At 41.6% G+C, this 25,210-nt stretch overlaps 1 long non-coding RNA gene across 1 annotated transcript in view; it reads right to left on the reverse strand.

The window, feature by feature from the left end:
- Window positions 1-278: 278 nt before the first annotated feature.
- The window catches only part of LOC111560613, a 98,422-nt gene continuing 73,490 nt past the window's right edge, over window positions 279-25,210 (reverse strand). Inside the window, exon 3 of the long non-coding RNA XR_002742619.2 lies at window positions 279-547. This is a non-coding gene — a long non-coding RNA (uncharacterized LOC111560613). The remainder of the gene's footprint in view (window positions 548-25,210) is intronic.

A 25,210-nucleotide genomic window follows, 5' to 3' on the forward strand; every position in this document is an offset into this window, starting at 1 on the left:
GCCTCAAACTCACGAGCCGTGCAAGATCATGACCTGAACCAAAGTCGGATGCTTAACCGACAGTCGAGCCATTCAAGCGCCCCCCCCCAAAATTTTTTTTTAATTAAAAAAAAAATGGGCATCTGGGTGGCTCAGTCGGGTAAGCGTCCGACTTCAGCTCAGGTCATGATCTCGCGGTTTGTGAGTTCGAGCCCCACGTCGGGCTCTGTGCTGACAGCTCAGAGCCTGGAGCCTGCTTGGGATTCTGTGTCTCCCTCTCTCCCCCTCCTCAGGTCGCACTCTGTCTCTCTCTCTCTCAGAAAATAAACATTAAAAAAAATTTTTTTTTAAACAATATTAAGCCAGGAACTTAGTAAGCACTTTATTATGCATTATCCCAGGCAGCCCTCACAGTAGTCTTGTGAAATAAGTACAATTATTTTCCCTACTTTACAAGAGCAGGAAACAGGCCAGGATGAGACACAGCTATCTGAACTGTATATCTATTGTTGTTTTGGAGGAGGCAGCAAAGCAAAGTGTTCAATGTTCATAGCATCCTTATTTGAAACTGCAAAGAAAAGAAAAGAAAAGAAAATGGAAATAATCCAAATGCCCGTCAACAGTAGAACAGTGTGGTACATATACAAAGGAATGGTATTCAGCGATAAAAGGTTATGAAAGATGATGTTATAAAACAACATGTGTGAATCAAACTAAACATGCTGCATGAAAGAAGACCAAACAGAAAAAAAGAGTACATAAAAGAGGATTCTATTTATACAACATTCTAGGAAATTCCGACTAACACACACCAACGAGAAGCAGATCAGGTGTTGCCCATGAAGGAGAGGAGGATTGCCAAGGACACAAAGAAACCTCCGGAAGTGTTAAGTGTGTCCATTATCTTGATGGTAGTCGTGGTTTCACAGGTATGTTCATATATCAAAACATCAAATGTTGCCCCATAATGTGAGTAGTGTATTGGGTGTCTATTATACCTCCATAAAGCTGTTTCTTAAAAACAAGCCAAAACTGCCATGAAATGTCCCCGAGCCATGTGCTTCCCATTTCCCTTTGGCTTTGGATGACTCAAGACAAAAGACATGATCCTGCTCTAATATGGCTGAACCTTGTGACTCTCCAAGAAATACTGGCAAAGATTCTAAAAGGCAGAGCATCTCAGCATCGGACTTCACCCCAGAGAGCGGTGGAAGAGACTAACGGCATGGAGTACCAGTGCTGAGCCAGATTGTTCTGAGACATGTTTTGCTGGGATTCACTGGGAAATTTGCTTTGCTCCTTGCTTCCCTTGGACTGTGCAAGTGTGCCTTCAGTGACTCTCACCGAATTCATAGTTCCCAATTCATCCCGTACCCAGAAAACCACATGAATCTCAATTACACGCAAGTTCCTTCATGAAATACGTGGAAAGTCAAATTTTAAGAGTCATAAAATCATCATCTTCTAACGTTATCACACTATATAGCTCCCTTGATTGCCACTGAGTGTGTAAAAAGAAAATCAGGAGATCTACATCTCATACCAATTTGCAGTGCATTTCCACAATGGCATATGCTGGGTCACGCTGACACTTAAAAGAGAGAGGGTGGAACGAGCCACAGAGAGGGACTTGCACAGCCTTCGGTTTGCTGAGTCAGGGGCTGTTGAACACCAAGTGTTGTGGGACCCATCTGTACACACTACAGGGATTTGGAGCTGGGTTAGCTTGGAGGCATTTTACAGAAGCCAAGTGCCTACTTGTTTAAACCCTATTCATTACTGCTCTGCTTTTTTCCTATGCAATGCAGCATAATGAGCCTGAAAGTCCATGCTCAGGGCCTAGAGGAGCATAGGAGATGCAAAGAAATGATGAAACAAGACAAGATTCTTCCGAAGGAGCTGAAAAAAGACGGTAGCCCTCCCCCACTCCCCTCCACGAAGGAAAGCTCATGCAAAGGTTACTTTCCTTGTGATTAAGAGTCTACACAATTAAAATTTTTAAGTGGCTGATTGAAGGATAATGTAGCAGATTTTATTCAGCCGAGTATACCTCAAGGGAAATTCAGCTTTCCTTTATTACTTCTACCGCATGCATACATTTTCCCTTAGAAATAAAAATTAAACCTTTGCACAATTGCTTCCAAATGCATTTTCTCTTGACTCTAATAATGGTTTTCATGAAACATCTGTAGCAAATTTAAATGTTCCTTTTAAAAAATGCATAGAGTTATCAAGAAACTGATGTAAAATATGAAAATATGTAAGGCTGAATAAACATCCGTTGTTAACCATCCATCTTCTAAGAACCAAAGGGTGCCCACTGCTCCTTGCTATTTATTTACCTTTCAGGTGATTACCACTGTCATAAGCATTCGAGAATATATACAGAGGGAGGGGGGATGACAATCTCAAAAACAGTTTATTCTTTCTCTTTTTCACATGCTCACAGTTCCTTACGGTGCCAACGGTAATGAGAAGTTAAGATGATTTGCTGAAATCCTGAACTTCCTATCTGTTGAGGAGCTTCATTTATTTTTGTAGGCTTTGAAATGTAAACTAAGTAGGAATAAGGGAAGGTCTGAATGACTGCTGGGAGGTGGTTAGACGTACAATGCCAAGGCTAACATTTGGTGAATACCTCCTACTTCCCGGAGAGTTCACCCTTTAATAGCACCCTGCTCCATGCACTTGGCATGTTGTCTTTGCCATTTAACAGATACCAAAACTAGGGTTCAGCAAGGGCAAGCCACCTGCCCACAGCCCGGCTAGGCGTTAAGTGACAGCGTCAGGAACCAAAGCCAGGTCTTCATGAAAGAAGTTCACATTATTTTCCAAGAGAGAAGAAAAATAAATTATGGAATATTGAACTGAAGCATTCTAACACTGTCCACTTTCATACAGAAACGTAAGTTTGATTTACCTCAGGGAGACCAACTTTAAAAAAACATACCTCTTTAAGAATAGTTCTATGCCTCAACTGCTTCTAAGTTCTGCCAAGCTATCTAGTGACACGTGATCTTTTTTGCCTCATCCGACACTTGATGAAGAGCCTACTTGTTACTTTCCTTGCCATTGTGCCCCTGGAAACCAAGCTTGAGATTTGATTTTTATTCTTTTATTCCGTCCACTATTCCATTATGGATCTGAAAACAACACTTGAAATGTTCACATGTTGAAGAGGAGTATTTAGATCTAAGAAGATGTCAGCAGGAAAGAGGTTACCACAGTGTATTCAATGACATACAAAATCTCTTCTATAAAGCTCTAGAATTAGCAAGTCCTTTTGGGTGAACTTTCTTATCCACCTACGCACATTTAATTTTACATCCTCACTACATAATACGTTCATTTATTACACATACCCACTGCACATTTTCTCATTTGATGATAAATATAGCACTTATTATTTGGCTCTCCTTCAAATTGGCTTATTGAAGGATGTTTCAAAGTTAATAACTCTATCTGAAATAAGACCTGCTTACTCACCTAGAAGAAAAAAAACGATACACGTGTGCACATGCATGTACACTCATACATTCCCCAACTTTTGTACCCATGTCCTGATATTATCATGCAGAAGAAAAATGTTACAAGATTGGGAAGTTTAAAACCCAAAATCATCACCAATACACAGAAATGATGCCATTTATGTGACGTCAACTACCGGCTTAACATTCTTCCCTGCACTTCATCCTAGATCAATTCACTTAATCCTTACAAAAACCCAAAAAGATAATTCCTCATTATTTTCCCTATTTTACTGATGTTGAAACAGAGCTAGAGTAATCAGCACAAGACCACCTGTAGGAAATACAGAAAACAAATCAAAACTGAAAGGGACTCGTTCTAGAGTATGAGGGGTTTTTTGTTGTTCCTGTAATTTGCTACCGTTCTCACCCACTAGTACGAATATAACCTAGAACTAGTGAAGGCAGCCAATTTTTACAGTAACTAACATTCCTGATGAAGTGGTCTGCGGTATTCCAAATCATCAACCTCTAACTGAGCTTTCGTAACCACCTGAGCTTTGGTAACCACCTGGTTATCAGCAGTAACCATCCGAGTGGAATCGTGCAGTAAGACCTCCTCCCAAAAGTATAAGTAGTATTGAAGTCAAAAAGATAACAAAAATCTGTCTCCTTTAGGTCTCTGTCTACTCAGTGGATTTCATTTTATGCTTCGGAAATGTACATGCTTACGGACCCCAGATATGAAAGATAATAAGAGAACATTTCTGCTGTGAATTACTTGAAAACATTATTTCTAACAAAGTGTTCCTTCGGGAAACACAGGAGCTTGCTCATGTCAATCCATCTGGGTTTCAGTCTACCTCAGAAAGGTGATGAACAACTTGAGCCTTTATTTGCTCTGGATAAGTTGAATCCTTTCAGAGTTAGGCAGTGCCCATAGACTCTCACTGAGATTTTGATGTTCTGAGCAAAACGCAATGGATCCTTTGTGCTCCAGAAAAGAAATTTGTTATCAGACGTGAGACACCTGGCTACATTTCCTAGACCTCCTTGTTCCCCTGAGAAACTAAGGCTGGAAAAGTTACATTCACAATGTTTTTGTTGCCTATAATATTTTACCTCATTGGAAGTTGTCCCACATGAAAAGATTTCTTTTCAAAAAGGTTGTTTATGTCGTGGTTTTCTCATTCTTGAGTACTCACTATGTGCAAGGTATCACATTAGACACTATAAATAATAAATAACAAGGATATAACAAGAAATCAAACACAGCTTCTTTCTATTGAACTCCAAAATTACATAATTCAGGATAAGGGAAACGTTTATATATTAAACATCTGAGCTGGAAGTAAGATTTAAAATTGAATTATCATAGATAGAGAAACTACTTTAGGGGCACCTGGGTGGCTCAGTTGGTTAAGTGTCTGACTTTTGGTTCCGGCCCAGGTCATGATCTCATGGTTCATGAGGCAAGATCCAGCCCCTGGTCGGATGCTTTGCTGACAGGGCATGGGGATTCTCTCTCTCTCTCTCTCTCTCTCTCTCTCTCTGCCCCTCTCCTGTTCGTTCTCTCTCTCTCTCCCTCTCTCAAAACAAATAAATAAACTAAAAAAAAAAAAAGAAGAAACTAGTTTAACCATAAAGGATAAAAAAGCACCTCAACGTAATACTGTGCTATCTGGGGCACCTGGACGAGTCACTTGGTTAAGCATCTGACTCTTGGTTTCAGCTCAGGTCATGATCCCACTCGATCAGGAGATCAAGCCCCGCATCAGGCTCTGTGCTGACAACTCAGAGCCTGCTTGGGATTCTCTCTCTCTCTCTCTGCCCCTCCCCTGCTTGTGACCTCGCTCAAAAATAAATAAATAAGCATTTGAAAAGAAATAGTGTGCTCTCTGCCTTGACACGGTGCTGGCCACAGTACTGAGCTATTTCATTTACTCCCGACAACACACCTATGAACTAACTCTTGGTGTTTCCATCTTACAATTAGAAAGTTATGCGAGTTGCCCCCGTTGCTGGCTGATCACAATACTAAAGTAGGTGGTTGGTCTCCTGGGCCCCGGGCCACTGGACTTTTAACATCCCACCCCACTCTTCGGGACTGGGAAGTGAGAGAATATACACGTTTGCTTTAGCAGGACGCCTGGCAAGACTAAATGTCTCCCAAAGAAGAAGTGGTGAGCACGGCAGCCGTGGCAGCAGAACCAGAAGCAGATCCAGCATCTGACTCCTCCGCTGTGCAGACGGTAACCACCAGGATGAACCAGCCAACCGCCGCTCCCTCTTCCACACAAACGCTAAAGGTCAGACTTCCCACTGCCAGTGTCTTTTCTTCATTTGTCCCTTTCTTCCTTACCATGCTATCTGCACGCAACAATTCTCGTTCCTTTCTTCTTCCTACCTCATCTCTTCCCGCCCCACCTGATAGCTTCTGCCGGTAGCGACCGAGCAGAAGACCGAGAGATTCTACAGTGACAACTTGAAGAGTTCAAAGGAGCTGAACACAGCTCCTGAACACAGAAATAAGTTTTAGCAACACGGTTCACCTCGAGGTTCTTTCTTCGGCATTATACAGAAATTACTGTAGATGAAGGAAACACGATACGAAGAAGTAAAATAATTTATTTTTTATCAAGTTTCCCTGATAGCCTGGCTGCTGCAAAAAAGAGAACAACTTTCATAATAAAGTCTAGCTGTTGTGCATGTGAAATATCCCCTCCCAATGAGCACTGGGTGTTACATGTAAGTAATGAGTCCCTAAATTCTACTCCCGACACCATTAGTACGCTATATGTTAACTATATGTTAACAAATTTGGATTTAAATAAATTGTTTTTTAAAAGAAATGAAAAAATAGGGGCGCCTGGGTGGCGCAGTCGGTTAAGCGTCCGACTTCAGCCAGGTCACGATCTCGCGGTCCGTGAGTTCGAGCCCCGCGTCGGGCTCTGGGCTGATGGCTCAGAGCCTGGAGCCTGTTTCCGATTCTGTGTCTCCCTCTCTCTCTGCCCCTCCCCCGTTCATGCTCTGTCTCTCTCTGTCCCAAAAATAAACGTTGAAAAAAAAAATTTTTTTTTTAAATAAAAGAAATGAAAAAATAAACAAATCAAACAAACAAGAAGAAATATCCCCTACAAAACAATTCCTCTTCTCCAGGATGCAAACACACAGATTTTACACGTAAATAAGAACTATTGACTTAAAGGAGGGAATTTGTTCCTACTTTAGCTTCATACTCTCTCAAGGTCGGGAATCCAACCAGACAGTATTATTTGTTCAAAATGTAATCTGGACCTCTGATGACCACTAACTTTTACCTCCTGGTATAAGCAGGGGCCTTAGATCCATGAAGTCAATATATACAGCAGTGTTCGACCACGGCAGTCCCCGGCAATCACTCAATTCACTGAACGAAGCAATGTGTGTCAGATTCATATGGCTTAGATTTATTTACACAGATTAAACGATTGAGGGTCATTTGATGTTCAAGCCTTATTCTGAGGATGGCACATAATTCAGGAATGCTGAATCAGAAAAGCCATCCCTGGGGACTCATTCTCAAGAACCAGGGTAACACGTATCTGCTTTGTCGATTTCCATTTAAGCAGAATTAGAGGTTACCTTACCAGATGCTCTAGACACTAGTAATGAACATGCATTTCCCCCTATGAGTATTATAATACATTCAGCAGAGGTCCAGCTCTGACACCCAAAAGGCAGCAACGTTATATCACTGACAACATGCTTTAGCACCCATTTTCACTTATTAGGCTTACCCTGGGGTAGCTTATGTTTTATTTTGTCTTCCTCGCATTTTCCAGTTGGAGCTAGAGAGCTTCATTTTTTGTGTAAGCACTGTCATTTTTCACACAAGGTGTAACAATAGCTTCTCATGGATTCTGTGTAGGAAGGGACTCAAATCACACTGGAGTATTATTGTTTTCCCAACCAGTTTCTGGACCAAACAGCAATATTCTCGGAGTCTAACAGAACTGCACTTTTCATCCTCTTTTTCTTTATATAAATAAAGAAATACATATATAAGTGTTATATATACTTAATATAAATTACATACAATATATACAATAAGTAAATATATATTTAAAGTTTAGTTATTTTGAGATAGAGAGAGTGAGCAGAGGAGGGGCAGAGAGAGAGAATCCCAAGCGGGGCTCAAACCCGTGAACCGTGAGATCGTGACCTGAGCCAAAACCAAGAGTCAGACACTCAACCGACTGTGCCACCCAGGTACCCCACCTTCATCCTCTGTTTCAAAGAGCTTCCCCACCAAGGACTACCCAAATATATGTCCCCAGCCCCATGTCACTCACGTATGCAATCCTACCCACTGTGCCTCTGGACAATTTTTTCCAATATCCCCTTGTCCAAGCCCTCCATTCCTGCCTCCAAATCTTCTCCATGTGGCACTTGCAATAAAGAATGAAATAGCATTTTCTTTTTTTTTTTTAATTTTTTTTAACGTTTATTTATTTTTGAGATAGAGAGAGACAGAGAATGAACGGGGGAGGGGCAGAGAGAGGGAGACACAGAATCTGAAACAGGCTCCAGGCTCTGAGCCGTCAGCACAGAGCCCGACACGGGGCTGGAACTCACGGACCGTGAGATCATGACCTGAGCCGAAGTCGGCCACTTAACCAACTGAGCCACCCAGGTGCCCTTCATTTGCCTATTTTAAAAATTGTCTTGTCTTTTTTTTTTTATTTTTATTTTTTATTTTTGGGACAGAGAGAGACAGAGCATGAACGGGGGAGGGGCAGAGAGAGGGAGACACAGAATGGGAAGCAGGCTCCAGGCTCTGAGCCATCAGCCCAGAGCCCGACGCGGGGCTTGAACTCACGGACCGCGAGATCGTGACCTGAGCTGAAGTCGGATGCTTAACCGACTGAGCCACCCAGGCGCCCCTGAAATAGCATTTTCTTAAATCCCTTTAGATGCCTGGGTACATTCTTACTCAGGTACTTCACAGATAACATGTTTTGACTTGAGGCTTAAATGTTACAAGTCAGTTGGTAGCTGGCCAAAGAGAAATAGTGTTCTGAAAGAAGAAGAAAAGAAAGGAGGGAGGGCAAGAGGGAGGGAGGGAAGGAAGAGAGAAAAAGACCGTTTTGGTAGAAATTAAAGGTGAGCAAAGAGAAATGGCTTTAATCACCTGGGAAGGAGGATAGCAATAATCATAAGGAAGAGATACACAGACCTCTTTGAGAGCTTTCACCTGAGACAGGCTAACTTCATGCACTTTAATAGAGAAATTCTCCATCCAGAACAGTATTTGTCTACTAAATGGGGAAAAGGTGATATAGCAGATACTTGCCAATTTTCAGAAGACTTGCTTACATTTAAGGAAATCCCCATATTATAAGTCCCAATGGGAGACAAGACCAAACTCCAGACAGATGCTGAAAATTCTAGGTAGGGTACGGGCATGCGCCCTGGGCCGCAACTTTGAAATTGGAAGGCAGTGGGCAAAGACACAGAATCTATGGGGAATTCCCACAGGTGCAGAAGGGGAGTGAACAGACCAGCTCCTCAGACAGCAAGGACAGGGAGATACACAGCAGGTCTAATGCAGAGAAGGCAGCGCCCATTTTCTCCTGCAATCTGCTCACCAGGTCTGTTCTATGATACTACCTTGGGCATTGTTTTTCCTAGCTGCAGAGTCCCAAACTGGTTTTTTTTTTTTTTAATTTTTTTTTTTAACATTTATTTATTTTTGAGACAGAGAGAGACAGAGCATGAATGGGGGGAGGGCCAGAGAGAGAGGGAGACACAGAATCTGAAGCAGGCTCCAGGCTCTGAGCTGTCGGCACAGAGCCTGATGCGGGGCTCGAACTCATGGATCGCGAGATCGTGACCTGAGCGAAGTCGGACGCTCAACCGACTGAGCCACCCAGGCGCCCCCCAAACTGGTTTTTGAGCCCTCCTCTTGGTCCTGTAACTTACCCAGTATTCACGTATAAAATTACTTTTCTGCCTAAAACAGTCAAGCTGAGGGAGTGTATAACTTTGAATAGGGAAAGGGTTAACATTAGGCAGGGAGAGATAAGGGACCTTTGGGGAGGCAGACTGCAGGTGCAATTGGGAGGCTGAAGAAGCAGGGGCGGGGGGGGGGGGTTGGGGTGAGGGAGATAAATGTATTCCAGACCCACCTGGGCCAGGTGCCATGAGTGGAATGTCACAAACTTTCTGATAAGGTCCCAGTAAAAAGTCAGGGACAGAAATCCTCACTGGCTACCCATTCAGGACCCCTCTCACTCTTGAGAGCTTTGTACTTTCCCTCAATAAACTCTATCACTTTGCTTGCTCTCTGTTGTCCGCGAGATTCATTCTTTGACTCCGTGAGACAAGGACCAGCGTCTCTCCCACCCTCCTGTCACAAATTCACACATGATGTCTATGAAATATACATATGAAATTACATATGAAATATATATATATATATATATATATATATATATATATATATATGGACTCATGAAATTCCCCACTCTAGTGTAACAAATTTCCATCAAATTCCCATAATCTTAAAACTACATAGAAGAGAACAATGCCATTACTACTACCCAGCCCCACTATTTTACAGATGAGGAAACCAATACCCGGAAGGGTTAAGGAGATCCCCAAGGGTCAGCCACCTAAGAGAGCAGAGGGAGGACTAGAATGATGTCTAGTTAAATGCCCTTCCCACTACACCATGCTGACACCACCTGGATTACTGGGGGTGGTATTTTCTGTTACAGACTGCTTTTGTATTGATTGGGTTTGGTTTAGTCTTTAGAAAGATCATTCTAGGTCTGTATTTGGTCTAGGTCTATTTGGTTGATTTATCTGCATTTCATTATCTGTTATTAGTATTGAGATAGACCATGATGAGGACCTCAGAGAAAGGTAGTTAACTAAGAGAAAGGACTCAACAGAGTGAGGACAGGAAGAGTGAGGATATGGCAAGCGAGTTTATGCTATAACACTCCCTGGCTTGGAAATACAGTTTTTAAAAAACTTTTTAATGTGTATTTATTTTTGAGACAGAGCATGAGTGGGGGAGGGGCAGAAAGCGAGGCAGCCACAGAATCCAAAGCAGGCTCCAGGCTCCCAGCTGTCAGCACAGAGCCCGACGTGGGGCTTGAACTCACAAACCACAAAACCGTGACCTGAGCGGAAGCCAGATGATTAACCGACTGAGCCACCCAGGGCCCCCTTGGAAAATATACTTAATTAAAGCAACATCCTTTCGAGTGGTGCTGCTTAGCTGGTTTTGTTGCTCTGGAGCCCAGAACTGGGATGGAAGCCAGTTCACAGATACATTTATCTATTAGTAGTTAAACTATTTCCTCAACTCTGGACCACGTGAAGAAAACAAAAGGATTTTTTTGAAAGAAATGAACTCAGTATACAGTAAGAACTATCTACTTGTACAATTAACCTAAACACAACAATAGGTAGCAAAGTTTTTCCATCAAGTCAAGCATCAATTTCTGACTCTGATACTTTGCAACAGTTCATAATTTAGCCTCTAGCTTGGATCAGTTTGAAACACCTCCTTCTTGAATTGTCCAGTGTTGTAAACGCTCATCTGCATGTGAATGCGTTTTTCTCTCATGCTGCCTTGGCTCTATTATCTTCATATATCAGGGCCATAACTTTTTGTAAAATAAACGATCCCTCTCTAGGCCTAGTAATTGCTGAAATTCTTTGTAAAATGCTGATATTGCAACAGGATTCCTCAGGAGATTTGCTTCTCTCCAACACACTTTGCAAAATGCAGGGCACTTAAACACTACCTTTCTCTGGAATGGCTTCACTGACCTGAGCATTTTGTGCTCTAACTAACCTACATCTTACTTTTTTTTATTTTTCATTCTGTGGCATGATAGGAAAGTGGAGAGTCTTGCTTCCTAATCATTCTTTGACAAGTAACCTACCTTTCTTGTTAGCAGTCAAGTTGAAATCAAATTCACTACCGTGCAGCAATGTGGACTTCACACACACACACACACACACACACACACACACACACACACACACCAGTTCACATCCAATATCAAATGGCTTGCAAAGCCAAAACAGGGAGTCTACTGGATTGCCACATGCTTTATCCCAAGTCGTTCTTGAAACTCGATCTTTCCTCTAAGCAGAAGGTATGTAGTCGTATCTCCTTGAAAAATCCAATTTTAATGACTTCCCCTTCTCTTCCAAAATAAAGCTGAACCCTCGGTTCACTTCCAATGTACTTTAAAATTACTCCAAATTATCTACATTATAGAGGATCTATTGTATGGTTTATCCAAACTATAAATAATCTAAAAATGACACATCCTGGGTTTTATAATGCATTACCTTTCTGAAACCAGATTACGGCATTAATTATATTTGGCTTCAGCAAATATTAACATTTCTTTACATGCCCTAAGCCCAAACATCTAAGTAAGAGACTTGAGTGTAAGCCCCAGAGAAAGCCAAACTTAAAGTTTAAACCACTCACAATAACTTACGGAGCACTTAACCCCCACAGGGAAGGTCAGCTTTAAGGCAGCATTTGTTCTGTCCTCTGGATATGGTGGTCTGTCCCTTCTACCTCGACTTAGATGATCCTAGCTAGCCTTGCAGGTGGCATAGTCCCTGATACGCACATAAACTGCTTTTAATGATATATTCGAGGCTCTCAAAGTAGATAATCAAGGCCTGGAAATGCTATTATTTTAACAGCTGCAACACCAACCCTCCGTGAGTCGCTTTCTGTCTGCTTTTGACTAAAGTCTAAGGGTCCAAATGTTTAAAGTCTGGAAGGTGGGAGTGGGGGCAAAGGGAGGCAAAATTACGTTCACAGCAAGATTCCTGAAAACATCAAAACACTGTCTGTTCTTGCCTTTTGTGAAGTCAGACCCTCAGCTGTTTGTTCAGGTTTCCCTACCAACTTCATGATGAATGAGGTTTTCCAAGGGCTTTTCCACACAGCACTGTTATTTCAATGGGGTTCAGTGAGTACTTTAAACAGATGAAGACAAAGAAAGCCAGCCATATAATTCAGTGTCTGATTGCTTTTCCACATGTCAGCGGTGAAAAGTACAACTGTGCCTTGAGCAGCTCTGAGTGGCTGCCTGATTGAATCCAGTAAAGGCTGATAAATTTTGGAATGCTCTTTCAACACAAGAAAAATAGCATCTAGATGGAATACTGTACTAACGCGTTTTGCACCTTACCAGAAAAGCCTAGAAATCAGGGCTTTTCACCATGGAGCGTGACGAAGGAGAAGGACATTTCCCACCCCCACTCCCGGCCACATCATCAACATCTGGAGGACGAGAGCTGACCCACATTTTTTTTTTTAACTTCAAATGATTTTTTTTTTAAGCAATGACTGCAATCATGGCATGTAAGCAATGGGGTGTGAATTTAGAAGCAAATTAATTTAAATAGTGAGTGTTTCCAGACACAAAATTTTAAAAGATATCGTGAAGAATGAACAGAAAGTTTATTCGTCTTTAATAACACATTTTCTACTGACTGGGGAAAGAAAAGCGCCCTTGTTTTACTCCACCTTTGCCGGGACAGGGTGAGAAAGAGACACAGTACTAAGATCCATATGGGCTATGCCTTTGGAGCCCAAGAAGTCTCTCTGCCTCTACAAATAAGAACATCTGATCATACCAAAGCAAGTTGACCTAAAGTAAGAAATAAAGAACAGTATCAAACCTTGGGATACAATGTAGCAAAAAGAAGAGGGAAGCCCTGGGTTGAGTATTGAGTCACCTCCATGACAGCTGTAGAAACATCACCTCTTGGCGCCTCTAAACCTTCCCTTGAGGGTAATTTTTGCTTATCTATTGCTTTGAAAGAGTTAGTGCAAAAGGCCTTAAGTAACGCATCCGTGAGTAGAAGCTTTCCCTAGGACTTCCGGGCACAGTATATTCCATACAGCTAAATAACAACAGCTCACAGTAAAATTACACGCCATCAATGGTCTGTCCACTGATCCAAATACCCCAGGGGCCCATTTCTGAAGATTTTATTGCATATATATTCCTGGCGTGCGTATGGTACAGCCTATTGATTCACACACAGCTGTTTTTCTCCTGTTAGTGCACGATTATTTTCAAGTGTTTTACTAGAACAGATGTTTTAAGAGCATGCTGAGTACACGTCTTTCCTCAACTTTTTTATTTACAGACACAGCAGACTGCCACGCTGCTGTCCTTTTGATACTGTAGGGGGAGGGGTACAATCAGCAATGTCAGTTTCCCTCAACACTGTTAAGCAGAGGCACTTCTGACTAGTCCCCCCCCCCACAATCACTGCTGGAAGGGACCCTCTCTGTCCCTCTATCACTTGTTCATCCTCTGATCCTTTCTCGCATTCGACTGTTTGAACTTGGTTCTCCCACACTGAGACTTTTTAAGCTGGAGCAAACGGAATACACCAATGTCCTACATAGAATGCAATTTTCTCTGTTGGGTTTGTACCTGCTCCAAATAGGTGAATGTAGATAACAGCTTATTTCCTGAGAGCCAACATGTACTTCTGCTTGAACCTACTGCAAAGTCAATCCCATATTGGTGCTACAAAAATCTGTTACCATGGAAAATAATATTCTGCCACACATTCATCACAAGAGGCTGCCAGCCTAGTCAATTTTGCATCAGCAGAATGTACATAGCCCTAAGTGGAAAAGTTTTCCCACCTAAAGAAAGTGATTGCAGGTCTTTTAAGCATGGAATACAGATGGATGTGTGCCTTTAATAGGATATTAAATGATTCTCCAAAGTATCTTAGTAGGTAAGTAAAGGTATTTTTCTGAACCTCCCTCCTTACCAGTGTATAAACTGCTTCTTTCGGGATTAACGCAGTCGTTCAAGTGACTTTAGAATTTTTCTAAATTTAGAACATTTGAGGCAGCTAACCCGAGGTAGGAAGAGAATGATTATCCTTTTCAATTTCTCTCTGCCCATATAGACCTGGGCTTCCTCTTCACAGTACTTAAACAGTACAATTTTATTCGTTCCACAACCGCATCTTCAACTCAGAGCTTTAGGAATTGTCAAATGTCACGTCCAAATGGCCATTTCATGTCAATCTCCCTTTCACGGCAAACCAGTCAGCTCACAGTCAATAGTTCAATCAACATTAAGAGAGGTCCGGTTTTAATTTGTGTACTCCGTTATGTGCTGGGGACCTTGGTGGTAGGAGACATGGCCATTTTCTGGTAAGAAAGAAACACATTCAGTAGATCGTTGAACAACCAGAGCCTTCTTCAGAGGACAGCACCAAGGACACCAGGGAAATATTCATTTTCTCTCCACAAAAATGAATTAACTCACTTTGTGTAAGAATTTCTATAGAAGGGGACCTCTCTTTTCCCCTTCCATTCCACTGAATACTTCTGACCGAGAAAGAAGGACTAGCATTGGTGAAGACAAATGTTAATTACCAAAACAGTATAACAAGCTGGTAAACGAAACTCTTCCTGCAATCGAGGCATGTCAGGTGAAGCATCAAAGCTGAGGACACTAGATGAGGAGAAATTCCTCTTTCTAAGAAGAGATGCTAGAGTGTTCTTAGAAAGTGGTAGAACTTGACTATCGGTGGCCATCTCCCACTTCTAGCCCATGGAAGGGAAGGCTAGAGATTCATTAAAGAGTTTATTTAAAGGGAATTTATAGGGGCCCCCGAGTCACTCAGTAGGTTGTCTGACTCTTGGTTTCGGCTCAGGTCATGATCTCACGGTCCGTGAGATCGAGCCTGGCATCACACTCTGCTGGCAGCGTAGAGCCTGCTTGGGATTCTTTCTCTCTGTCTCTCTCTCTCTGTCTGTCTCTCTCTCTCTCTCTCTCCCCCTATCTCACTCACACTCTGTCTCTCAAAACAAATAAACTTTAAAAATAATATAAATAAGTAAAATGAATTTACAGAAGTGGGGGTGCTGGCATCATACTCCCCTCTGCTCCCCATAAGTGTTCAAACTGTAAGAAGGGAAGTGACTTCTCACCGACAGATAGCTCCTTGATGACCATGTCAAAGGCCAACCCTAGGCCACCCCTGCAGTTGACTGCAAGAAAATTCTGAACCCAAATCCCTAGATTTAGGGGAAATTCACTAAGTAAAGACTAACTACAATCTCATTAACCTTTAGAAGCATAATTACAGGAAGCCATCTAAGGCAAATGGCAATGACAAAAATGACCACTCCAGGGCAAAAAGGGGGCACAGCATTTGTTCAAACAGGAATAAATTTGCAATTTCTGCAGCCAAGGGACACCTTGGAGAGTACCAAGGCAGGAAAGGCCCAAAGGGGACTCACCTAAGAAAGTTAACTGTAGCAAAGTGCTCCCCAGCAGGAAGCATCTACAGTATACAGCTGGGGTCGGGGATATATGAGGAAGGTCACTATTTTCATTCATCCACAGGAGGGAATAGTAGAGAGGGTGGAGGAGGAGAGCAGGAGGTCAGCATCTATGCAGCAGAAGGGTATAGAGAAGGGGTGAAAAACAACTCAAAACCTTGTAGGTGTCTGTATCAGTCAGCATGGGCTGCCCTAACAAAACACCATACGCTCGGTGACTTCAACAACAGAAATGTATTCTGGGAAGCCCAAGATCAAGGTGCCAACCAGTTTAGTTACTGGTAAGAGCTCTCTTCCTGGCTTGCAGATGACCATCTTGTCACAGCATCCTCACAAGGTGGAAAGAGAGAGGGAGCTCTCTGATGTCCCTTCCGATACAGGCACTAATCCTATCATATCAGGGTCCCACCCCAATGACCTCATTTAACCTTAATGACTTCTGTAAAGGCCTCATGTCCAAATATAATTGCATTAAGGGTTAGGCCTTCCACATGTGAATTCTGAGGGAAAAGAATTCAGTCCACAGCAATTTCATTAAAAAAAAAAAACAAAGACTATAAGAAGGCATCTGACGAGAGCAAAACTATAGGCAATGTCTACCCACGCACAAAATATCTTAAACAAAAGAGGCGGAGAGAAAAAGTGTATGACTGTGTGCTTAAATCTTCTCTAAGGAAAGGCAATGGTAAACTATCTACAAGTTAAAAAACTTATCAGAAGGGAAATGCATTAGAAAAGCAATCACAATGAGGAAAAGAGAAAAAAGAAACAGGGAGCATGAGCCTACTGTGTTCATAAGAAACTATATAACTAATTGAATGCATATGGAGTCTATGGTTGATTTATGGTGGGAAATAAATTTAAATATAAATGCCATGTTAAAATTGATGAAGGATCTTAAACTTTAAAACTTCAAGTTTGTAGAATGCATAAGTATGTAGAAAAGTTTAAAATAAAACTGACGTGAAGGAAGAGAAATTATAGAAAGGAAAAATTAAAATGTGCATGTATTGCATTTATAAGAACTTGATTTATAACCAAATATTTGAGGAAAATGTGTTGGCTTTCTTGAAAGAATAAAAGAATATTTAAATATACTAGATAAACGGGCCGGTTATTTATTATAAACTCTAAAATAGTCTGTGCTTCTTAAAGGAAGAAAAAACTACAGCGAGATATGAATTTAAAGCAATGAAGTTCAAGATGGTAGAATCCGCGTATGCTTTTGCCTCTTCTCCTTTGAAACTCATTAAAATGGCAGTTAAAAAAGACACAAGGAAGTAAATTCATAAAAGTGCTGAGAACATATGGGACATCAATGGACCAGATATTTCTGCAGATTTCTGGATGACAGAGTAGGGAATAGAATGGTACTATGTATACATGAAAGCAGAGGGAGCCATCACTCAAACCATGATCAGAAGGGAGGGGTGAAGCGGGAAGTTCATTGTGGAATTCTCCAGAAAGAGCAAGTAAAAAGAGGAGGACCGATTGCCAAAATTTTTAAATGCAATAACATGGATAGAAAAATCAAGTTGAGACATGCTTCGGACTATAGAGCACAAAGGACAAAGAAATTGAAAATGTGAGCAAAAAGATAAGAGACATATAAAATCAATCCAGGTTGGCCAGCATCTGATTAGCAAAAATCCTATAAAAAGAAAACAGAGGTACAAAGGAAAAGATTCCATTTTACCCTGATGAGTGGCCTGGGGGCATGTAATAGAATCCAAAAGAAAAGAAATGGAATCCTAGCACACTGCATATCTTCGACAGTAAAAAATAATTACATACTCATAGTAATATAAAAGATTGATTATTTTTAGCCTCAAAGGCAACAAACATAGGCAGAGAGCACCGAAAGTATGGTTGTAATCGCAGAACAAAATGTAAATGTTATCAACCTTGACAATATAAAAGCAAAAATTAAATTGAAGGACCGTAGGAAGAAAAAAACCTGAAGAAGAGGCAGGGGGGAGGGGGAAGGGACTAATGTTCTCATCCTAGAGCAAAATCAAGTCAAGGGAACAAGAGAGAGGATTGTTGATATGTTTTCTAAAGTTATGAAAGGAACCGAAGTAAAGCTGAAAATACTAATGTAACTACCAAAGTTCAGGAAAAGGGTGAGGGGGCCAATCATCGTCTCTCACAGCAGGGAGTAAGAAGAAACACTCCAGTCATTAAATTAAGAAATAGGGGTTGATGATTTTTTTTTCCAATAACTACCAGAATTTCTTTTCATGCTGTCTCTTTGTCTCTGTCTCTCTCTGTCTCTCTGTCTCTCTCTCTCCCTCTCTTTTCTTTTTTAGAGAGAGAGAGCATGAGAGTAGAGGGAGAGAAAGAGAAAATCCCAAGCAGGCTCCTTGCCCAGCACAGGGCTCGATTCCAGGACCCCGCGATTAGGACTTGAGCAGAAATCAAAAGTCGGACACTCAGTTGACTGAGCCACTCGTGCGCCCCCTAGAATTCCATTTTAATGGTCAACAGAGATGCTGGTGGAAAGGAGCCTGGGGGTGTGAGGTATAGAGCAGGGTGATTTCCCTCGTCATCATAAATTCGTCTGTATTCCTGATTTCTTACTTTGTGTTCATATCACTTGGACAAAAACAAATACATAAGAACAAATTCACCAAAACTTAAGTATTAAGTCAATGCCAACTGTCTCCATTTTCCAAATGCTGAGTGACGTCAAGGCCGTGGCAAGGAGTGGGAAGCAGATTTTAACCTTGCAAGAAACTGACTGAAACATAAAACAGCCAAGGTAAATAACTCAAAAGAGATGTACAGGAACTGAAACGAGAAAACATCTCGTATCCTGTCTCCTCTCTCTCTCTCTCTCTCTCTCTCTCTCTCTCTCTCAGAAACCCAACAGAATTTGCACATATGATTGTCCTCCTGTATCTACTGAGACATACAACACACAGTAATGACTACTTCTTCATAGATTCAAATAACACATTCTTGGATAAAAATTAATTCATTCGAACAATAGGTTGTGTGTTCAAAGACACACAATGTGGGACAAATGTGAAACATCTTTTTATCAGCTTTCCCAAATAAAATTATCAATATAGGGAAATACCCCAACGAGGGTACACCCCCAAGACACCTGATTCAACCAAAGTGTGGGTTATCAAAGTTTTTCTTTTTAAGACATTTGTTTAATGTTTATTTATTTTTGAGAGAGAGGGAGACACAGAATTTGAAGCAGGATCCAGATTCCAGGCTATCAGCACAGAGTCCGACAGGGGGCTCGAACTCACGAACTGCGAGATCATGACCTGAGCCAAAGTCGGAAACTTAACTGACTGAGCCACCCAGGCACCCCAGCCACCTTTTTCTACAAAGGACCAGCTAGTGAATATTTTAGACTTTGTGGCTTATACTCAACTCTGCCCTTGTAGCATGAAAGATACCGTAGACAGTACACAAATGAATGGGTGTGGATATGTTCCAATAAAACTTATTTATAAAACAGGCTGTGGGCAGTATTTGGCCCAAGGGCTAGAGCTTGCCCACCACTGAGCGGAAGGATCGAGGACACTAAGACATTTTCTAATTATTAAAAGGAAAGCACATAGTCCATAACGGAAATCACCTGTGCTACCAATATAATAACAAACAATATCCCATCAATTATTGCTAGATGTTACTTCCTGTTGTTCAAATACCTTTTGTTCAAAGCCAGGGAGGCTACTTGAGATTTAGTAAGATTTTTATAAATCTGGTGGAAAAAGTGCTAAAGCATACCCACTCCATTCCTCTTTCCTCCCCATTATTCGGACAACAATAAAATAAAAACAATGATAAAGGTGGCTGTCCTGGTAAGGGTCCCTTTTAGATAGCTAACATACTCGACCTCCGATTTCTCCATCAAATTGAGAACCCCCAATAGCTTTAACTGTCTATTCCTTTGTTACATGTGAAAACATTGTTAAAGGAAAAACACCACTTCTTCAACAGCAGTTGGCAATGACACCTAGCTTTAGATGGCTCGTGAAGGATGTTTTGTGTTTCAAATAACTGACATCGGGTAAACATAAAGACTGGCACCTGGTGGGGTGCCTGGGTGGCTCAGTTGGTTTAACATGCAACTCTTGATCTCAAGATCCTGAGCTCTAGCCCCTGGTTGGGCTCTGTGCTGGGCTCTGCGCTGGGCATGAAGTCTACTTTTTTTTTTAATGTACGTTTATTTTTGAGAGAGAGACAAGGGGTAAGTGGGGGAGGGGCAGAGGGAGACGGAGACACAGAATCCAAAGCAGGCTCCAAGATCCGTGCTGTCAGCACAGAGCTCGACATGGGGATCAAACTCACCAACCATGAGATCACAACCTGAGCCAAAGTCCTTCAAAAAAAAAAAAAAAAAAAAAAAAAAAAAAAAAAAAAAAAAAAAGATTAGCATCTGGCAAGGATATTGATGGCTTGCTGAAAAGTGGATAAAAGCAAGATTCAAATATCAAATCAGCTTCCACATGAAAATTCTGATTGTATTTGTGATGGCTGTGAGCAAAACAGGGTCCCAAATAGAATTTTAGATAGCATTAACGATATGGCCAAAAAGGATGAAAAATCACAAGTGACAAGGAAAAGCACATTTGCTATGTGACCAAAAAAAAAGGGAACAAAGGCTATCTTCCAACCACACAAAGAAATCCTCAAAACTGACCTGGCAGTTCCTATCAGATACGACATGATTATAATCACAACGTCCAAGTGCAAAGGGAAAAACAAAACAAAACAAAACAAAAAAAACTTACAAATCACAGCGTATCCAAGATTGGAGGAGATTGACAACAATAACCCGTGGCACATATACAAGAAATTTAATTCTAACTAAAATGAATATCGTACAACCGTGGAAGATAGGTTTGGAGAAAGTGTATTTTGTTTTGTGTTTTGTTTTGGCAGCTTTAGAGAATCAGCAGGTCAGGAACAGATGTACTGAACACACACCTCAGTACCCACGAGCATGTACACGAACAAAGCCAGGGAGGCTACTTGAGATTTAGTAAGAAGATTTTTATAAATGACCGGTTCTCTCTGCAGCCACTCCAAAGCCTTCCTAGGCAAAGGATATGTCCCAATTCCAACTAGAAGAAAAATACACGATCCACGCGCAACGTTTATTTGTTCCACCCCCGCCCCAATCTTCACAGACACCTTTTAATCAACATGCAAATGAGGCAGGCTTCCCAGCAACATTACTGGTTCCTTATGTAATTTTAGCATTAAAATAATAGTTGGCACCTAAAAACCATTCCTTAGCCCAAAAGCTTTCAACATCTGAAAATTGTATGAGCTCTACTCAGATGAACAGACACATGCATTATAAGCAATAGGAAAGACCACCATTATAAACAAAGGCTTCTGGGGCGCCTGGGTGGCGCAGTCGGTTAAGCGTCCGACTTCAGCCAGGTCACGATCTCGCGGTCCGGGAGTTCGAGCCCCGCGTCGGGCTCTGGGCCGATGGCTCGGAGCCTGGAGCCTGTTTCCGATTCTGTGTCTCCCTCTCTCTGCCCCTCCCCCGTTCATGCTCTGTCTCTCTCTGTCCCAAAAATAAATAAAAAACGTTGAAAAAAAATTAAAAAAAAAAATAAACAAAGGCTTCTTTTCTGAGGGAAAAAAAATGCAAAGGAAAAGTATGTCTAAAGGAACACCCAGTCCCCTCTCTTGTCAGTCCTGCCTTCGCTTACTGTGTTCAGGTACACACAATGTCCTATGAACTGACCCACATTCTTGGTATTTCTTGATCAAAAATGGCCCTTATCGGGGCACCTGGGTGGCTCAGTCGGTTGAGCGTCCGACTTCAGCTCAGGTCACGATCCCGCGGTCCGTGAGTTCGAGCCCCGCGTCAGGCTCTGGGCTGATGGCTCAGAGCCTGGAGCCTGCTTCCGATTCTGTGTCTCCCTCTCTCTCTGCCCCTCCCCCGTTCATGCTCTGTCTCTCTCTGTCTCAAAAATAAATAAAACGTTAAAAAAAAAAATTTTTTTTAATGGCCCTTATCAAAGTCTGGGGTAACCAGTTAACAATCTGAGAAGCTATTTCAACCAAATCTATCACTGACCATTAAAGGAGGGTATGTTAGCCCTTCCTAAATAACAAATGCATTTACTAGGAACCCTCCATGCTGTGGGCTGGTGGCATCCTGTAGGTCCTGTGACTGAGCCGATGGGACAAATAGCTCAGGGCAAAGGGGCCTTAAGCATCCATGGAGTCACTCCATCTATTCCATTTTCTAGGTCCTACACAGAGACCAAAAATGTCCATTTAAATGGACTAATCAGTGTGGACTCTGTTTGGTGATTCAGATGTGATCTGATGTGCCTTCAAGAAACTTATGATGAGAACTTAGGCAAGATAAGCCAAATATGTAAAATAGATGAAGGACACATTATTCATATTTAGTGTAATCCGACAGCTGCCTTTTCCTTACAGCCTATGTACTAGGCTCTGCAAAGCACATGAGTAAGGGGCAGGGGTCACACGTTGAGGACCCAGCAAGAGACACAAAGCATAAAAGATTTCAAAGGAAGGGAAGATCACCTTAAGGAAACCAGGAAAGCTTTCATAGAGAAAATGGCACAGATGAGCCTTGAAAGATAGGTGAAATTTCAATGGGTTCAGATCTAGAAAATAAAAAAGAGGGAAAATCCAGGCAGTAAGAATAACATGAACAAAGATATAGGTAGAGGTGAGAGGTAAGTTTTGCACATCACAGCAGAGAGTTTCAAACAATTAACATATCAAACATCTCCCGTGAGTTAACCACCGCCATCAGGTGTTGGAAATACAAAAATTAACAAAACATGAGTCCCTGTCTTGAAGTACTCATAGCTGGGGTACAAACATGTTGCATCCCTGATGGATGAGCTCAGAGAAGAGGATGAGAAGCATTGTGATGGCAGACACGCGGAGCAACACTGCACAAGGGACGGAGAAGAAGGAAAAGCCAAGGTGAAAGGTTAAGAAGGAATTTTCATTTATAACAAACTCAAAGATCGAATACTCCTCATAAAGAATTTGTAAAGATTTGAGAATGAAAGGATCAGCGATCCATTAGGAAATGACAAAAAGATATGGACAGCTCACAGAGGAGAAAATGGAAACAGCCCTTGGAAATAACAGATGCTTCCCCTGGCTGTTGATAAGAGATGTGTAAGTTGAAACTGCACTGGGGCGCCTGGGTGGCTCAGTTGGTTGAGTGGCCGACTTCGGCTCAGGTCATGATCTCATGGTCCGTGAGTTCGAGCCCTGAGTCGGGCTCTGTGCTGACAGCTCAGAGCCTGGAGCCTGTTTCCGATTCTGTGTCTCCCTCTCTCTGACCCTCCCCCGTTCATGCTCTGTCTCTCTCTGTCTCAAAAATAAATAAACGTTAAAAAAAAAATTAAAAAAAAAAAACTGCACCAAGATCCTGTTTCTCGAAAACCAGATTGACCAAAAAAGCCAAAAAATCTTACGCTCGACAGGCCAGAGTCCTGTTTGCAAGGTTCTAAGAAAATTAGCGCTCTCATATGTTGCTGGAGGGAACGCAAAAATGGTAAACCCCTCTGGAGGAGAATATAGCAGTATCTAGAACACTTAAAATTACACTGGTGGCTTGCATTAACTCCATTGGTCAGTGCTCTTCTAGATCTAATCATGACTTGACAAAATATCTGGAGGGGAGAAGGACATATTGAAAACACCCAAGGATACAGTCAGCCAGATTCAGTGTCAGTAAAATTCTCAGAGGCAAATGATTCCTGTTCCAAAATAGATGGCGTGAACGGGGGAACTGAATTCAGACTGATTCCTGAATAATTCTGAGGAATTATCATTAATGCTTAGATGTGCTAATGCCATCAGGGTTATTTTTTAGGTTTTTATCCATTAGAGATCCACACTGAATTATTTATAGTTCAAATAATGTGCAGTCTGAGATTTGCTTTCATCCCCTAAAAAATAAAGCATGGGGAGATAGGAAAATCAAAGCAGCAAAGTGTTGACCATTATTGAAACTGCCTGATAGGTAAACAGGGATTCATTATACCATTTTTGCTACTCCTGTAGATATTTGAAATTTTTCATCGTTAAAAAGTTTTTTTAAAAAAGTAATTACTGAAACATAACAGTATTATCTGGAGAGTGCCATGTCTTCGATGCTAAAAGGGAAAGCTGAACACCAGCTTCCAGAACTGCAGAAAGATGCAGGAAGAGAGAAGTCACTAAAACTACTGGGCTTATCTATTTCTAAGACAATTACAGTCTGATAAAAGGTGACAGATAGAAAAGCCAAAGTGCAAAAGCCTGAAAAAAAGTGCTCAAGGGGATGAAGGGCGAAAATACAGAGAGACAATTCTTACAAGGTCTTCAAGCCATTAGTGAAAAGACAGGAATGTGATGTAGAATACAAGGAAGCATCACTATGAATAGTAATTAAGTACCACAGTATCACTAAGTCAATCACATAGTTCCAAAAGTCACCAAATCTTCAGAAGGGTTATAATACGGAAATGGCACTAGGTTAGGAATCAGAAAGTCTAGATTCTCATTTCAAACATTAACTGTCAGAGCATATCCATCAGTTAAAAAAAAAAAAGTAGTTGTTTTGAAGATACATAACTACATGAACATTTGGGTCCGTACAGGAGATGTGGGATCATCCTTTCCTCAAGGTACGTCAGAAGCGAAGAGGTAGGTTACGGGCTATAAAAAAAGAGCCAAGAGAGTGAAATTCAATGTCTTGTTCAACCAGTCGGCTCTGGGCACAACCATCATCTCTGCTTTTACGTGAGCAAAGAGTTGGAGGGATTCCTCAAACCAGAAACAGAAACAAGTAACCAGACCCAGACTGGAGCGTGAGTCTGCCTCCTGTTACTGCAAGGAAGTAATTTATTACCATCGGGTTATGGGGAAAGCTGGCGCTGACTTGGTCCACATGTCCCCTACTGTGATCTCCAGATGTTAGCTAGAACTGCTGTGCACCATCAAAAAGTTAAACAAGTCTGAAACATCTCATGAATAAGCTTGAGGCAAGTTTAAGGGAAGAGGTCAAGTGTGAGGACAGGAATTCCTGGGGCCCACAGCTCTAACTTGTAAGCTCTTACATCTGAGGCCGAATACCTTGTAACAGAAAGCATATGATCAATTCGTTTATTCAACAAACACTTACTGAGGCCCTAACATGCGTTCGACTCCAGGCTGGGTGTTAGAGATGGAACAGTAAAGGTTATTCACCGTAATAGCACTAATACTCAGAACAGTATAAATACATTTTGAATGCAAGGGGGGGTTTACTTACAGGTGAGGAGGACCAGGAGAAGAATCATCATAAGCCAATACAAAAATATCTTCCTGACTCACAAGGAGCTGATCTGCTTACCTACGCCTTGGGAGAAAACCTGGAAGCAGGTGCTAACAGAAAGCA

This window comes from Felis catus, chromosome A1 (assembly GCF_018350175.1).
Source record: "Felis catus isolate Fca126 chromosome A1, F.catus_Fca126_mat1.0, whole genome shotgun sequence".
NCBI classification, from domain to species: domain Eukaryota; kingdom Metazoa; phylum Chordata; class Mammalia; order Carnivora; family Felidae; genus Felis; species Felis catus.